This window comes from Hevea brasiliensis, chromosome 18, assembly GCF_030052815.1.
Source record: "Hevea brasiliensis isolate MT/VB/25A 57/8 chromosome 18, ASM3005281v1, whole genome shotgun sequence".
Taxonomy (NCBI): Eukaryota; Viridiplantae; Streptophyta; class Magnoliopsida; order Malpighiales; family Euphorbiaceae; genus Hevea; species Hevea brasiliensis.
This window is the reverse complement of record NC_079510.1, coordinates 31,443,473-31,460,961: the sequence shown is the minus strand read 5'-3', so window position 1 is coordinate 31,460,961 and position 17,489 is coordinate 31,443,473. Positions and strand designations below refer to the sequence as shown.

The following is a 17,489-nucleotide window of genomic DNA, read 5'->3' as shown; positions in this document are numbered from 1 at the left end:
TCATAATTCTTGGTAGAGGGCGGCTTGTCTGTCCTTTTCCCTTCTTTCTTTAGTGCACTCCTTTGAGATATCACTGATTAATTGTGCCTAATTTTTAAGTTCATGCTTCTTCCTCTTGTTTTCTTGTTGGTACTCTTCAACCAATATCTCATGATACTCTAGCTTTTCTTGTAATTTGCCATTTAGCATTTCCTTCTCCTTTATCGTGCTTTGGAGCGAAGCCTTCTCCTTCTCCCACTCGGTTTTTCACTTTTCATATTCCATTTTGACAGTAATTATCTCCTCTCTAAGTCTCTTTGCTTCCCTTTCCAGTGCTTATTCTTGACTTTCTAATCTTTTTATGTGTTCTTTCAATTGTTGGTTCTCAGTAGTCAAATTCTGAAGAGGGCTATTCGATCCGATATCACCTCTTGCTAAACAGACTTCTTGGTGAGACATACTTTCCCCGGAGCCTGCTAGTTTGAAGATTTGATATTCCTTGTCTCTCCCATTTCTCCATAAGGAATATTCCTCTATTGTACTCGGCCCTTTAGGTGACCGTTCCATCAAGGTCACCTCTTCCCAGGATTTGTGCAAAGCTTTCAATTTGTCCTCTCTGCATGGTTCATGATAGAAATGAGTTTGATGGAATCCGTCAGTATTAGGAACAAGTTGAGTTGAGCCGAATTGTCTCATTATCATAGCTAGGATGTAGCTTGTGCATCCGGTTAGCCCTATCAATGGTATGAAATGATGATCTCTCATGCTGATCAAGATGGGTTAGCCCGTAGTCCACAATTTCCTCCAATAGTAATTGTGACTACTAAAATTCAGAATCTGCTCTTGCCATTGTCATTCATCCCTCCGTCAAATTACTAATTTGACCATCTTTTCAATAATGGGTTGGTTAGAGTACCAGGTCAGACCCTTAGTTTTCAGTGGATAGATGTGACTGAGGATCCAAAGGTACAGCAGCGAAATGTAGCACTTGATGATTCCCTTACCCTGATGATGACAATACGTCAAGGTTAAGAAGGTCTCGGCAAGAATAGCCGGTATTGGATTGACATTCTATTTTTCCACCGCCTAAAATAATTCTGTGACACTATGGATAACAATTCCCAGAGGTCCGGGGAACAAAACTAGTCCATAAATGCCCATAGCTAAAACTGATAAAGCCTTATCCCATTTCTCACTCTGAATGTACTGATCCAGTTGCTTCTTAATGTAGACCCAAGGCCCACGTGAGTTTCCTTTAGTGGTTTCTTTTATTCTAGCTTCCTCTGCTGGGACTCCTATAGTGTGCATGAACCGTTTCCATATCTGTCTGTGATCGAGGTGGAGATAAATACGATTCTGAGCTACGCAAGGGACTTCCAGCGGTGCCTAATATTCCTCTATCGTAGGCGTCTTGTCAACATAATTGAAAGAAAATACTCTATAACTAGGATTCCAAGTGGACAATATGGCCTTTATTGCCGGAGCCTGTGCTTTGACCAATATCAAGGAGGCAATCTTCCCATATTTTTCCTCGAACTGTGCCTGGGCATGATTGGGCAATGATTTCCAAATATTCAATAAGTCATCAAAACCGGCTGTTCTGATATCAATTTTACTAGGATCCAATGGAGGCAATGAATAGTCTTCTGCTTCTATCTCATCGTTCTGTAGGGATTCGGAGCCATGCACTGATTCGAATCTTTGTCGAGCACCCTGCTTCTATTTTGAAACCCTATCCCCAGCAAACGCCAATTTTTAATACCTATAAAAGAAAAGGTTAATAGCATAAATTCAAGTAATTTTGAATTATACTACTTACGTGATCGTATCTACACACCTATCAAAGTAGGAAGATGTTTAGATTTATCCTTACAATACGATTCAAAATTACCCTCATATTATTTAAGAAAAATATAAAGATATAATCAGAGCAAGGTAAAAGCGAGTATGTCCCTTTTGTCCTAAAATATGGTGACCATAACACTAGGTAGGTACTATCTAGTCGGATGGTTCTACCTTTAAGGATGGCTTATCATAGGCTCTGACTAATGTGACGGTTTAGCTCGAGATCTAATTTTCTAAAGCCACAGGTCCCCAAATTGTCCCTACTGTAAACAATAAAGCCCCATTTCACCATTATGATAATGACGGAAAAAATCCATGGTTATCACGATAAGTGAAATAAGTTCCAATCTGAGCAGAAGTCTTTATGGATACTAACGGGGTAAAAACCCATAGGTACCACTACATGACCCCCTCCTACTTTCTACAGGGTAAAAGACCCCGGGTATAGGGCTAAAGTGTGTGAAGATGTTGTGTAGGTGATTTGTGTGTGAAGGGACATATTTACCTCTTCCTTATTCAAGGGGATTTAGGCGAAAATTACTGTAATAAATAAAACAATCAAAACAAATAAAATGGTTAGAGAGAATAATAATCAAATATTAAAAACTTTGATTTTATAAGTTACCCCCCATAATTACCGACTCATAAGAACACAGAATTAAGTTCGCTCTTTGGACTTCTAACCAGGGTTACTTTGGTATTCTTCCCCAGTGGAGTCGCCAAGCTGTCGCAAGGACTTTGCGATCACCAGACGGTTCTCACCGAAGTGGAAAAAGTGAGGAGTCGCCACTTTAATTTTGAGGAAAATTAAAAAAAAAAATCATCTGTAAAAATAAATTAAGAACCACTTCAAAAATAGAAATTCTAGGTCCGGAGTCCACATACGAGTAGGGAAGGTGTTAGGCACCCTACCTCGTCCCTCAACGAGGGTAAGCGAATTTAATGAGGTGTTCTTTATGAATTGAAATTAATAGTTTAGGGGGAGGAGAATGACGATGTTAATCCTTTGTAATGGACAAAAGGAATATTTAATATTTCACTATCACGGGTGGCCCAAGAATACGAGTACACGAGATGACCCTTTAGTAAATGGGCAGTGTATAATAGGTATTTTGAGAATTAATATGAATACTGAAGTTATGTTTTTAGAGGGAATTTTACTTCATAGGTATGAGCGCCTTGAAGAGGACCCCCCATCGGGCCTCAACATAATACTCAGGGTACTTTGGAAGAACTCTCCCACTGATCCCTTGTTTATAACATATAGAGAGTTTCATGACAGAAGTATTAGGATTAAAGGAGGAAGGACTCTCTCCTGCTCTGAAGTATTTTATCAGAATTTTTGTTGAGAATTTAAGAAAGGACTCTCTCCCGACCTCTTGATATATTTTAAGTTCAAGCTGAGAAGTCGGGTAAGAACTCTCCCCCGATCTCTTAGTGTATTACGAATTTAAGTTGAGAACTCGGGTAAGAACTCTTTCTCGATCTCTTAATATGTTTTACTAAAAGTTTGAGCTGAGAATTCGGGTAAGAACTCTCCCCCGATCTCTTAGTGTATTAAGAATTTTAAGTTGAGAACTTGGGTAAGAACTCTCTCCCGATCTCTTAATATGTTTTACTAAAAGAGGCAGGGTAAGAACTCTCTCCTGATCTCTTAACGTATTTATCAATATATTTTGTTAAAGTTTAAGCTGAGAATTCGGGTAAGAACTCTCTCCCGATCTCTTAGTGTATTAAGAATTTGATAATTTGGGTAAGAACTCTCTCCCGATCTCTTAATATGTTTTACTAAAAGTTTAAGCTGAGAACTCGAGTAAGAACTCTCCCCCGATCTCTTAGTGTTTGTAAGAATGGCATTTTATTAAAATTCTAACCAAGGGATTCAAGTAAGGGTTCTATCCCGATCCCCTTCGTATCGGAAAGAATTACAGAAGGCATGGAGGCCCCTTTGAAAGGCTTTTCCTGGACTATGGAATCCCATAACTAAATAGTGAACGTTGAGCTAAGCTCTTTATCGATCTTTCGCATGGTTGCTTTACTTGAACCCTTTGGTTCTTGACTCTGTCTTTTTTCGGGTTGCCTATCCGAAGTCCAAACTTTGTCTCAATTCTCGATCCATTGTCTTATCGTCTAGGCTCACTCCAAGGCCCGATCTCATGACTTATTTTCTCCTTTCGGCCCTTCCAGCATATAGTAACTTTTCTATAATTACTTGAGTCATGCTCGTTCTCTTATTATTTTCATTTGTTAGGACTAAAAGCTATTGGGGCAGTACATCAACCTATACTCTTCAGAGTATTTACGAGTTGCCGATGACTTGAACATTCATTTTCGAGGGAAATAAAATGAAGTGACGATAAAGATGAAATTTGCGAATTGACGAAAAGAGGCAAAAATATTGATTACGAGCTAAGACAACCTATCCTAAGATTCATCTTGATCAGATACCTTAAAAAACTTAAGGAAACGAGCCGAGGGTATTCGACAAATGGTAGATTAGACGCTTACATATAGAAAGTTGAAATGACGGGTGAGCTGACACCAGTATCAACAAATCTTTGGGAGCTGAAAACTGAAGACTGAGGTGATGGGGATGAAGTGAAGTGGGGATTGGGCTCACCGGATAATGAGCAGACACTAAGGATGAGAGTCACAGGGTTTAGAGCTCTTTTGAGCGAGATACTCCAGAAAATTGGTTTCAGAAGTTTCTCAAAACTTTGAGAGCTTTAAATGATAAGCAATAAGGCTATGTCAAAGTTCAAAGTTTTCTCATGATAATCACCACCTTTTTTTTCTATAGCATTGCATGCAGGTATTTATAGGGAATAGGTGCTCAAAGTGGAGGGTCAAGATTACATCAAAATGAGACGGAAGGCCTAGATTCAAAAGGACATAATCTGATGTCTGGAAATTAAAGAGAATTAAAATTGAGGGTTGGGATTTCATCCAGAATTTTTATCCTTTCGCCTCTTGATATAACATTCAAGGGGCTTGCCTTACGAAATGGATCCAAAGGTCGAGAATAAAAGGTGCCGATTCTGCCTCCTACTTTTGATCCGAGGGCTCCAAATCCATCCTTACAATTATAATCAATGGTGTAGATCGAGATGTGTTGGGCTACTTTAACCATTTGAAATCTGGCAGCTAGGAGTGTGTCCTTACAAATTAGATGTGTGATGAGGATCAGATCATGCCTGCGATGCTTTAACTAACTCAGATCTAATGGTGGAGGGAGCTAATAAAAGGTCATGATCAGAAGTTATTCTATTCCCTGAGTTTTCTGATCTTATGGGTTGTCCATCACTTTTCCAATCTTCCCATTATGACCAACCCCTTTTAGGGTCATTATTCTAATCTCTCTCTCTTACATCGGGTCCCTTCTTATTTCCCGATCTCTCTCATTCCTAATCTTTCCTCTCCATCTGACCTGTATCGTTCAAAGTAATAAATTCTTCAGTTACCGATGCGTTCGCTTCGAGTTCTGTATGCAATAAATGTTGGGGCTCTATATATATGCCGAGGGATTTTCCTTTGCATATTCACAACTTTCTCTGGTGAATCTTCAATGTTTCATTCTTCAGTTCTTGGCTTTTCCGACAAGAATCTTTCCCATGACAACCACTTTAATCTTTTTCTGAATGCTTTCTTTGTTCATTTCCTGAAAATGAGCAACTCCGATGATTAGAGGTTCATGAGGGTGTCATCCGATGATGGTGAGGGAATTGGACTAATTAATAGATCAAGGTCGAAACTAACTACTACACCGATCTCAGGTTGGCCCATCGGCATGGCTTGTAGACCGATTGATGGGTGTCAACTCTACTAGAAATTAAATTAACTGAAATTACCAATTATGAAATATTTTTTGTAGTAAGTGGTAAATCCAGGTCAAACCCTAGAGACTGAATTATTAAATTTCATGCACTTGTGTAATGGAAAACGGAAGAAACAAAGATTGGGGGGGTTTTGTAACGCAAAATCAGAAGAACTCAGAAATTCAAGAACTAAATATGAAAATCTCAATTTAAACAAACTTTAGTCCAAGGTAATTCACATTTCAATGCATTGATTTGATCATAGACAAAAGAAATACAATCATATCTTATTGAATACTTAACGTAGATTTACTAAACAGCGAGGTAAATCCCTGACTTCTCTACACTCATCAATTCGAGGCCAGCACTCTTATTGACTCTAATTATTAACTGAGTTGATATTAAGCAATCCTCATCAAATTAATAACTGCTTTAAGAAAAGGAAGTAGTTAAGCTGAACAACAATTTATGAAGCATAAATCATTTAATCCACCCTATTGTTTCCTTAGGTTATTATCGAAAACTGGGATCATAATCAATAAAACCTAATTGCTACTCATGTTCAATCTTACACAACAATTACGGATTATGAAGATGAACTAGCAATTGATCTCATCAAACAATTAACTAATAAGCCTTTTTAGCAAATCATTCAATAGATCAAAGATAAAGAAATCAGAAAACAATAGATATTCAAAAGACATAAATTAAATTAAGAACCTGGTCTCACAAATCAAGCACAAGAACTTGAATCCCTTGAATTGAATTAAAAACATAGCCACTCATGTTCATGGCTTATAGAAAATTAAAGAAGAAAAAGAAGAATTCTCAAAGACAAATGTAAAGGCTGCTGAATGGTGCCTTTTGTATGGCTGCTGTCTCTTTTATTTATAATAAATGATCTAGGGTTAGGTTTTTAGAGTCTCTGTCAAAAATTATAACTGGAGCAAATCAGGAAACTAATTGTCAATGGATACACGGCCAGTGTATCACTACACGGCCCAGGATCGTGTAACTTACTGGAGCTGAGTGGGTAGGTTTCGTACTGGCACAGAAAGTTACACGGGTCTCCAAGATTTACACGGGTCAAGTTACACGGCCCATGTACTTTGTCTCTTCCTAAGTTCTCTAGATTTCTTCTGGTAGAATGTTACACAGGTCTGTGGTTGTGTTTACACGACCCGTGTACTTTGTTTCTTTAACACTTCTCAATCCTTCGACCATTCCAAGCTTCCTTCCTCACTTCTATATTCTGGGACTTCACCAAAACCCTGAAAATACAGCAAGAGCCAAATTAATGCTAATGCTAATAATTTCTCCATTTAACACAATTATTTCAACAACTCTCTAAACATATGCCTAGATGATAAATATACTTAACCAACTGAATTAAACATAAAAACATACTAGAAACACTAAATGTGATGGAAGTAAAATTAATAAATTATACACTCATCAAATTTCCCCACACTTATTCCATGCTTGTCCTCAAGCATGACTTAAATTCTCAATCAACTCTACTTAGAAGTTCCTTAACTTCACCCTATCACAACATTCTCTAACAAAAGATTAAAAGTTTGAATGCAGAGGCAAGTAAGGTAATAACCATCACAACAAATTCCATCAACACCATACCAATATATCAATAATTTTTCCAACATAAAACAAAAGGCTTGAAATTAATTAAGCTCACACAATTAAAGTTCCATAAAATTTTAAGTCAATACATACCAAAACACAAGGGCAATTTATCAAGGCATAAAATTATAGCTCTTTGCAAATCTTAGGGGAGGTAAAAATGCCCCTTTATATATATATATATATATATATATATATATATATATATATTATATATATATATATATATATATATATATATATATATATATATATATATTTTTTTTTTTTTTTTTTGAAATTGGTACTTCTCTCTTGTCAAAGTTTTTTTTTTTTTTCAACTGTCACCTTTAAAAAAGTACCTTGCTCATATCCTAGCTAGCTTTTGGCCTGAGAATTGACATGGGGTTCATGAAGACCCCTGGTTAGTTTGCTTAAATAAAATAGCGGAGCAATTTTCAAGTTCAACATTTTATTTCTCCTAATTTATGCATCTACATATTATAAAGTGCCCTGATAGACTAAACAAAGTTCTGAAAATATGCATAACACTAGTTTAAAGCATACATAACTAATCATTTCACCATTAAATCAAGCCTAATTGATTTATGCAAGAAAAAATTGGTATATGGTATGGGGAAGAGGGAAAATCCATCATTAAAGTTACTATTACCTTGCCTAAAATTTCAAAAATTCAATCTAAAATAGAAAAGTCATTTTAAGGACAAAGCGCTTCTCTCCGAGAGATAATATAGAATCATGAATCAAGCTTATAAGAACAAATTTTATTTTTTTATTTTTATTTTTATTTTTTTTAATTTTTTTCTTTTAAGAATTAAAAAAAAAATTGCAGCAACAAATTTCTCCTCCCCCACACTTAAAACTTACATTTTCCCCAATGTAAAGCCCAAATGCAAAAGAAAAGAAAAAAAATGCTAGAAAATAAAATAAAACAAGGGAAAGAAAACAAATCTGATTGTGGCTAACAAGCCACCCATGGGTTACCTCCCAAGAAGTGCTTTTGTTTATCGTTGTTAGCTCGACATGGCAAAGCTTCTTAATCCACTGAATTCTCCTGAAACCTTTCATAAAATGGCTTGAGTTAATAACCGTTGATCTTGAACACTTTGTTAGTTCCTAAACATTGAATTTCAATTGCACCATAAGGAAACACATTAGTAACAACAAAGGGTTCAATCCAACGAGAATGCAATTTACCAATCATCAGCTTCAATATGGAATTATACAATAAAACTTTTTGCCCAATAATAAACTACTTCCTTAGTTTATCATGGAATGCCTTTGTCTTTTCTTTATAGATCCTAGAATTCTCATAAGCCTTAAGGCGAATTTCCTCTAATTCATGCAAATGTAATTTTCTTTCTAACTCATCCTCCATGCTTAACTCAAAAACATCCTGCACAAATGTATCAACAACATCAATAGAAAAAACAGAATGATTATCAGCAGGATACTTTATGGAATCAAAGATATTAAATTTTGACAGTCTCTCCATCAAACTCTATGGTTAAGGTACCATCATCCACATCAATTTTTGTCTTGGCAGTTTTTAGGAAAGCTCTTCCAAACAAAATCAAAGCTGACTTTAATGTGAGAGCACTATCATCCTCCATATTCAGAATGTAAAAATCTGCAGGAAAAATCAATCCTCCAACCTGCACCAACACATCCTCAACTACTCCCAATGGGTAAGCATTAGAACAATCAGCTAATTGAATAATCACACTAGTTTCTTTCAAATGACCCAAATTTAAAGTTTGAAAAACTGAATTTGACATAACATTAATAGATGCTCCTAAATCTTCCATTGCACGTTCAAATTTAGAATCACCTATTCTGCAGGGAATAGAAAATGAACCTGGATCCTTACACTTAGGGGGCAATTTTTGCTGAATTAATGCTGACACATTTTCCTCCATACTGATCTTCTCATTATTCCTTAACTTGCTCTTTGTAGTGCATAATTCCTTAAGGAATTTAGCATATTTGGGAACTTGTTTGATCGCATCAAGTAAGGGTATATTCACCTCTACCTTCCTGAAAGTCTCCAAAATTTCTTTCTCTTGTTCTTCTTTCTTTGTCTTGGCAAACCTGCAGGGGAATGGGGGAAGAACAGAATTATTAACCTTATTCAGTTTAGGTTCAGTATTTACCTCAAATTCAAAATCTTTTTCTCCTTGCTTCTTTTTTTTTGTTGACTCATGTGGAGTCTGATTATCAACTTCTTTCCCACTCCGTAATAGTATTGCACTCGTATTTTCTTTGGGGTTCATGACTATTTGTGATGGAAGCTTTCCAGAACCTTGAGCTTCCAGCTTACTCACAGATGAGGCTAACTGACCAATCTGCCTCTCTATGTTTTGAATGCTATTTCTGGTCTCCTGTTGAAACTGTTATGCATTGTTAGCCAAAGCCTTAACAATTTCATCAAGTGACATACCTTGATTTAAGGGAGGTGAAGGTGTAAGTGGAGGTGGTTGATTCACTTGCCTCTGCTGCTGGTATCGATTTTGCACCGGTTGATTCCCATAACTCAAATTGGGATGATCTCGCCATCCTGGATTATAAGTATTCGAATAGGGATCATACCTGTATTGTGGCTGTCCATAATTTCCTACTGCATTAACATGTTGCATTGATTCATCCTCCTGTAATGCAGGACACATGTCAGTAGCATGACCTAAACTTGAACAAATTCCACATACCTTAATAGTTTGCATTTTCCCTACAGCCAACTGCCTCACCAAAGAAGTTAAATCAGAAATTTGCTTCTCAAGGTTAGATGTACTTACCTCATTAACCTTCATAGGTGTGTGATCCATTCTCATTCCAAACTACTGAGAATTTGCTACCATATTAGCGATCAGCCTCTTTGCCTCTTCTAGTATCTTGTCAACCAAAGCTCCTCCACTAGCAGCATCTATCATACTATAGTCCATTGGTAGAAGTCCCTCATAGAAATACTGAATCAACAACTGCTCACTTATTTGATGATGGGGACAGCTTGCACACAGTTTCTTAAATCGTTCCTAGTACTCATACAAACTCTCTCCATTGTACTGCCTGATGCCACAAATTTCTTTTCTTATGTTGGCAGCACGGGAAGCAGGAAAATACTTCTCCAAAAATATTTGCTTCATCCCATTCCATGAGTTGACGAATCCAGAAGAAAGGTAATATAACCAATCCTTAGCTGTGCCCTCTAGTGAGAAAGGGAAAGCCTGAAGCTTGATCTGATCCTCTGAAACTCCTTGAGGTTTCATGCTGGAACACACAACATGAAATTCCTTTAGATGCTTATGTGGATCCTCACCTGCAAGACCATGAAACTTAGGCAATAAATGGATTAGTCTAGATTTTAACTCAAAAGCAACATTTAAAGCAGGGTATTGAATACACAAAGGCTGTTGGTTTAGATCAAGAGTAGCCAACTCTTTCAAAGTCCTAGCAGTAGCCATGGTCTCGTTTTTGGAACTTGACTCTGAATCCAAATCCGAATCCGAACTTTGCTCCTTTAGAGATTGGACTCCTTCAGATGTACTCGAAATAAGCCTACCTTGCTTAGCCAATTTTCTCAACTGTTTAGCTATTTTTTCTACTTCTGGATCAAAGATCAACTCACCAGATTGAGAAGTTCTTGTCATAAACAAAAAGAAATCAAAGTAAAAATAGAAAAATGCCTCAAAACCCTAGAAAACAATTGAATTTGGCCTCAAGAGGGTGGGGCCAAGGAATCTTATGGATTGATTAGTCTTAATCAGAGCGTCATTTCCTTCAAAATAGGTATGGGCCACCCTCCAAATTCAACCAAAATTCTTAATGAAAAGTAACACCATAAAATTTTTCTTTTTTCTTTTTTTCGAAACCTGAAAACAGCAACACTTCACAAAAAAAATTAAAAACAAACTAACCTAACACTAAAAACACAAAATCCAATAAATTTCAATCCCCGACAACGGCGCTAAAATTCTTGATGAGTGCCAAATCCACTAGAAATTAAATTAACTGAAATTACCAATTATGAAATATTTTCTGTAGCAAGTGGTAAATCCATGTTGAACCCTAGAGACTGAATTATTAAATTTCATGCACTTGTGTAATGGAAAATAGAAGAAACAAAGATTGGGGGGGTTTTGTAACGCAAAATCAGAAGAACTCAGAAATTCAAGAACTAAATATGAAAATCTCAATTTAAACAAACTTCAGTCCAAGGTAATTCACATTCCAATGCATTGATTTGATCATAAACAAAAGAAATACAATCATATCTTATTGAATACTTAACGTAGATTTACCAAACAGTGAGGTAAACCCCTGACTTTCCTATACTCATTAATTCAAGCCTAGCACTCTTATTTACTCTAATTATTAACTGAGTTGGTATTAAGCAATCCTCATCAAATTGATAACTGATTTAAGAAAAGGAATTAGTTAAGCTGAACAATAATTTATGAAGCATAAATCATTTAATCCCCTCCATTGTTTCCTTAGGTTATTATCGAAAACGGGGATCATAATCAATAAAACCTAATTGCTACTCATGTTCAATCTTACGTAACAATTACGGATTATGAAGATGAACTAGCAATTGATCTCATCAAATAATTAACTAATAGGCCTTTTTATCAAATCATTCAATAGATCAAAGACAAAGAAATCAGAAAACAATAGATATTCAAAAGACATAAATTAAATTAAGAACCTGGTCTCACAAATCAAGCAAAAGAACTTGAATCTCTTGAACTGAATTAAAAACTTAGCCACTCATGTTCATGGCTTATAGAAAATTAAAGAAGAAAAAGAAGAATTCTCAAAGACAAATGTAGAGGCTGCTAAATGGTGCCTTTTGTGTGGCTACTGTCTCTTCTATTTATAATAAATGGTCTAGGGTTAGGTTTTTAGAGTCTCTATAAAAAATTACAACTAGAGCAAAATCAGGAAACTGATTGTCGATGGATACACAGCCCGTGTATCACTACATGGCCCAGGGCCGTGTAACTTCCTGGAGCTGAGTGGGTAGGTTTCGTATTGGCACAGAAAGTTACACGGGTCTCCAAGATTTACACGGGTAAAGTTACACGGTCCGTGTACTTTATCTCTTCCTCGGTTCTTTGGATTTCTTCTGGCAGAATGTTACACGGGTCTGTGGTTGTGTTTACATGACCCGTGTACTTTGTTTCTTTAACGCTTCTCAATCCTTTGACCTTTCCAAGCTTCCTTCCTCACTTCTATGTTCTGGGACTTCACCAAAACCCTGAAAAATACAGCAAGAGCCAAATTAATGCTAATGCTAACAATTTCTCTATTTAACACAATTATTTCAATAACTCTCTAAACATATGCCTATATGATAAATATACTTAACCAACTGAATTAAACATAAAAACATACTAGAAACACTAAATGTGATGGAAGTAAAATTAATAAATTATGCATTTATCACCGATCTCTAATAAGAGGACCGCTAATTTCAATCTTAATATCGATGACCGCCCCTTGAAGTTCACTTGGCTTTTTATCATCTCGAGGGTCCCAATTGCAGCTCGACTCTGGTTGATGACATCGATAATGACGCTGCTCAATATCATGAGAGTCATGGTCACCCCATCTGAGCTGTACATCTGCCCAGTATTTACTGTTGGCTTTCTGATCAAATACATCTTTTGATTCAGCCACAAGACTAGGCTTTGACATAGGCCAACATTCTGGGCTTCAGAGTAGTCTTAAGTTAGATAAAATGTAGTGCTGATTTTGAGAGATCGCCCAAATGATGTAATCCGATCTTTTGAGATCGCTCAAATGATGTAATCTGATCTTTTGAGATTGCCCAAATGATATAATCTGATCTTTTGGAATTGCCCAAATGATGTAATCTGATCTTTTGAGATCGCCCGAATGATGTAATCTGATATTTTAGAATTGACCAAATGATGTAATCTAATCTTTTGAGATCGCCCAAATGATGTAATCTAATCTTTTGGAAATGAAATAAAATTTTACTTGAATGTTTTTGTTTTATTATTGCCTTGGTTATTTTTTCAATCTCTGATAAATGTGCCTGATCTGATCCCTAGACGAATCGCCATTTGCCGATCCGTGGGTTTGGAAACTTGTTCAATCTAATAACCTTCATTGACCGATCTCATTTATTCGACCTTTTTACTATGTTTTTGGAATCTTCTTGTGACGTGTCATGGAGGTGGCCCGGTTTCGCTAACTGATGCATATCTTGGGACTTCATGAGCATTTAATGCTTAGACGGGTATAAATAAGGAAAGGTTAGCCATTTGTTCCCTTATGTCATTTTAAGACCTTCCCCTAGTGACTTCAACACTTTCTCTTGCTTTCTAAAGTTTTCAGGCATCGATTCACACTCCAGTAAGGGTTTTGATCTTTTCTTGGTTGGTTCTCACTTTTGTTTTCTGAAAATGAGCGGTACTGATGGTCAGAGAGCTTCTAGTCCTTCCTCTATTCATATCTCATGGACATCGGAAGAAGTTGAGGTGGTCAGGGTGAGCAGGCAACCTAAACCTTCTGCAACCTCTATCCCAGCCCACGATTGAGCGGCTAAGTCAAAACAAGCATCTTCTTCAGGGAAAGAAAACATACCCATGGATGAGTTGTCATCGGTCCTCAAGGAGACCAATCTGTAGTCCATTAGTCAAGAATACAACCTTTAGACTGACTCCTTCGAGCTCATCAGATGTCATGGCGATCTCCCAGCTGATCATTTCTTTGAAGAAAATGACATGGTCATGGTATATGAAGAACGATTGAAGGTCGGGCTTCGATTCTCCCTGGATAAATTCTTTAGAGCCGTTCTGAAATTTCATCATGTCTATATAGCCCAAGTGCACCCAAACTCTTAGTGGACTCTAGTGACTTTCAGAGGCTTATGTTGAGCTAAGAAGCTCGACCTTACAGCAAAGGTTTTCACTGAGTTATACATGCTCACTCGGCGGAAGGACAACGAGTATTGGTTTTTCCAAGCCAAGGCGCACTGTGTGCTTTTTACCGATCTCCCTTCTTCGTTGAAGAATTAGAAGAATCGGTTATTCATATTGAGGAGTAAGATCCCGAATGGCTTTGAGTGTATCCTGCGCAGTTGGTAGTACTTGGTCCCTTCAGTTCCAAAGAAGATCGCCCTAAATATAGACGAGGATGCCATGGTAAAGGAATTGAAGGATCAAGCGGCCACTCATAAGTATTCATGTTTAGATATAGTTATGACCAAATTGAACTGGTGGCTAATGCAAATGATCGCCCATGAGGATTATGAGCTGCAGCTCTCTAACATTGGACCCAGGATCAGTACAACCTAAATCTTCAGTCTCCTGACTTTGGTGATCTCATTAACTTGTTTTCTGTGCAGGTATGGCGGGAGGAGAGAGTGCAAAAGAGAGCCGTAAGTGAAAAAGAGAAGTCGCCCGGAAAGTTCGAGAAATGAAAATTGCTGCTGCATCCCAGACGCCGAGGCGTGACTTAACAGAAGGGCCGGGCTCTTCGTCCCGACCTCCAGAATAGCCAACCCTAGAGATAGAGATTGCTCCTTCCCCTCCTCGATAAAATGAACCACTGCCTCTCCCAATTTCTTCAAGTGCGGAAGGAAGGTCTTCCCAACGTACTATGAGGACCCTCTCTCGTGGTGCCCAGGTCCTCATCCACTCGCTGGAGAAGAATCGTTCAGTTCGGGGGAATCCTAGACTGGCCAAGGTTTTGGGTGCCACCATCTGCTTTCTGGACGACTGGAATAGACTAACTCCAGATAGCATTGATGACCTCCTGACTCAAATGATGAGCTTGAGCGTAGAGAGCCTTGTGAATCAATATATAATCAGAGAAAAGGCTCATCTCTTGAGATAAGAAATTCTAAAGGTAGTCCAGGACGCAACTTCTGCCAAAACCTAACTTTCGTCTGCTTAGGACTACATCAACAAGATAGAAGGTCGGATAAAATCTTATGAGGATAGGATAGCTGAACTGGAGCGAGAACACGAAGATGCTCAAGCCTACTGAACTGCCGATGTCACTCACCTTACCGTGGAGATCAAAGTGAAAGAAGAAGAGGTCGTGGCGAAAGAAGATGGTGCTTATGTGAATGCTCATGGCGATCTTTTGGCCGAGCTTGTGAGGCACTATCATGAGGAAGACTTCTCCTAAATGGTGGATCTTGTCACTAGAGGTGAAGACGAGAGCGAGGAGGAGCCTGAGAGAGAGAGAGAGAGGATGATGGAACTGATAATGTACCAGGAGAGCAGGTTAGGGTAGACCCTCCTGCAGAATGACTTGTACATTTTTATTTTGAAATGAATCGAAGTCTTTTTATGTTCAATTTCTTGATAAGATCGGAAAGCATCCAAACCAAATTGCCTGAGTACTTAATCTATTGAATGCAGTTGAACATTAAACCAGAGAGATCAAGTTACTCCAAAAGATCAAAAAATATTACACGTGAACATGAGATCAGACGGAGCCATGACCAAATATCGAATGAAACTTTAGAATATTAGAATTGTAAAGATTTGAAATTAACTTGAACTTTTTAAGGTTGGAACCATTATTTAGAGACTGGAAAAAACCTTAACTTCATTTGAGGAATATCTGGGCAATTCAAGCGAGAAACCTGATCATAACATTAGTCAAATAGAATTTTGCAGTATTTGTACATAGAGAGATCGGAGAATAACAACATGCAAGATTGGATGGTCCAGAGATCCAATAATGACTCAAACTCATTAGATAAAGACCAAGGGATCAGAAAGCAATCTAACTTGAGCGTGAGATCAATTTGTTTTAGAGACGAGCCATTGGTGAGTTCAGAAAAGCTACCTGTGATCGGGACATCAGTCGAGAACGGAACACAATGAAGTTTCAATTTTAAAAGAACATTGCATTCGAAGGTCGACCAAAATATAGTGTCTACAAAACCCAAAGTATAACCTATTGAAATCATGAAATAAATCAAGTAAAAGATTTTCTTCAATCCATTTCACAAGCATAACATTAATACCTTCACATTTCAAGTAAAAATTTAATTTCAAAAGTTTCATTCATTAGAGACAATAACTTAGTATTATGAAAGTTACATTTACATAAGTCTTAAAATAAAGTTACAAATATTTACAATCCCAAAATGCTTTAGCAATGTAATGCTTTTTAATACAAACTGCTCAATGTCCGTACATCCATACATATAGTTATAAAATACATCAAAAGGAAATTACAGGGGTATACCTACTATATATATACCCACAGTCAAAATAAAATGTTGCTCTCAAGTCTCTCACTCGGCAACCTTCTCCTTTTCCTTACCTGTAATAGGATAAATGAGCTATCGTTGAGTATATCAGTCAGTGGTGCATAACTAATAACTTTAAAACTTAAAATAAAGTACAACTTATCAAAATATAATAAATCATATTTTTCATAAGCATGAAAACATCACACAAAAGTTCTAAGCCCATAAGAATCATTTATGGAAATCACCTTTCAATGAAGAGGTCATAATTCACAATCACAAATCACAAATCATAAGTGTTGCCAACATGAACACACAGTTTAGATAATGACACAAAATTTCATGATTAATACCGTGTTTTACACCACGACAAAGCAATCTCAACCTCACTAACCGTTATCAATGAGGGAAGTACTAGCTAGTTAATGAGTACTCATATAGTCTCACCCCACTAATCGTTATTAATGGGGGACATAATCATAATTAATTATCAAACCCCAAGTACCCATTACTACTGGGGAGTTCTAAAAGGCACTGTCATGCTAACTGTAGTTTAAAAAAATTTCCAAAAGTTTCTCAAACAACAATCACATTTGCAAATTAATAAACACATTCAAATAATCATAAAACCCATATAGAGGTGGAAACACAAAATTCTCAAATGCAAGAGAAAAATCATATCTCATTCAAATCAATTTACAAAGTTAAAAACAAAGAAAAAGGTTAGTTGTGCTTGTGCACAAACCTACAATGATCTCCGTCCTCTTTACTTACTTCTCCTTGTCCGTCCCAACTTCTTTTTCTACTAAAAACACACAAGTAGAATGTCTCAATACTCACCTCAACTATTGCCAAATATTCATTACATAAATATCTAATGCATCCTTAAGTTAGCTTTGTAACTTCAATAAGTTTTGGATTTCTGGACAGCTTGGTGCTCTAATTTTTGAACCCAATTTTTACCTAGTTCCAAT

At 37.0% G+C, this 17,489-nt stretch overlaps 1 non-coding gene across 1 annotated transcript; it reads left to right on the top strand.

Annotated features, from left to right (window-relative positions):
- Positions 1 to 10,262: 10,262 nt before the first annotated feature.
- On the top strand, positions 10,263 to 10,369 carry LOC131176174 (small nucleolar RNA R71). The gene has a single exon (XR_009146299.1). It is a non-coding gene; the product is annotated as a small nucleolar RNA R71 (small nucleolar RNA).
- Positions 10,370 to 17,489: the final 7,120 nt, after the last annotated feature.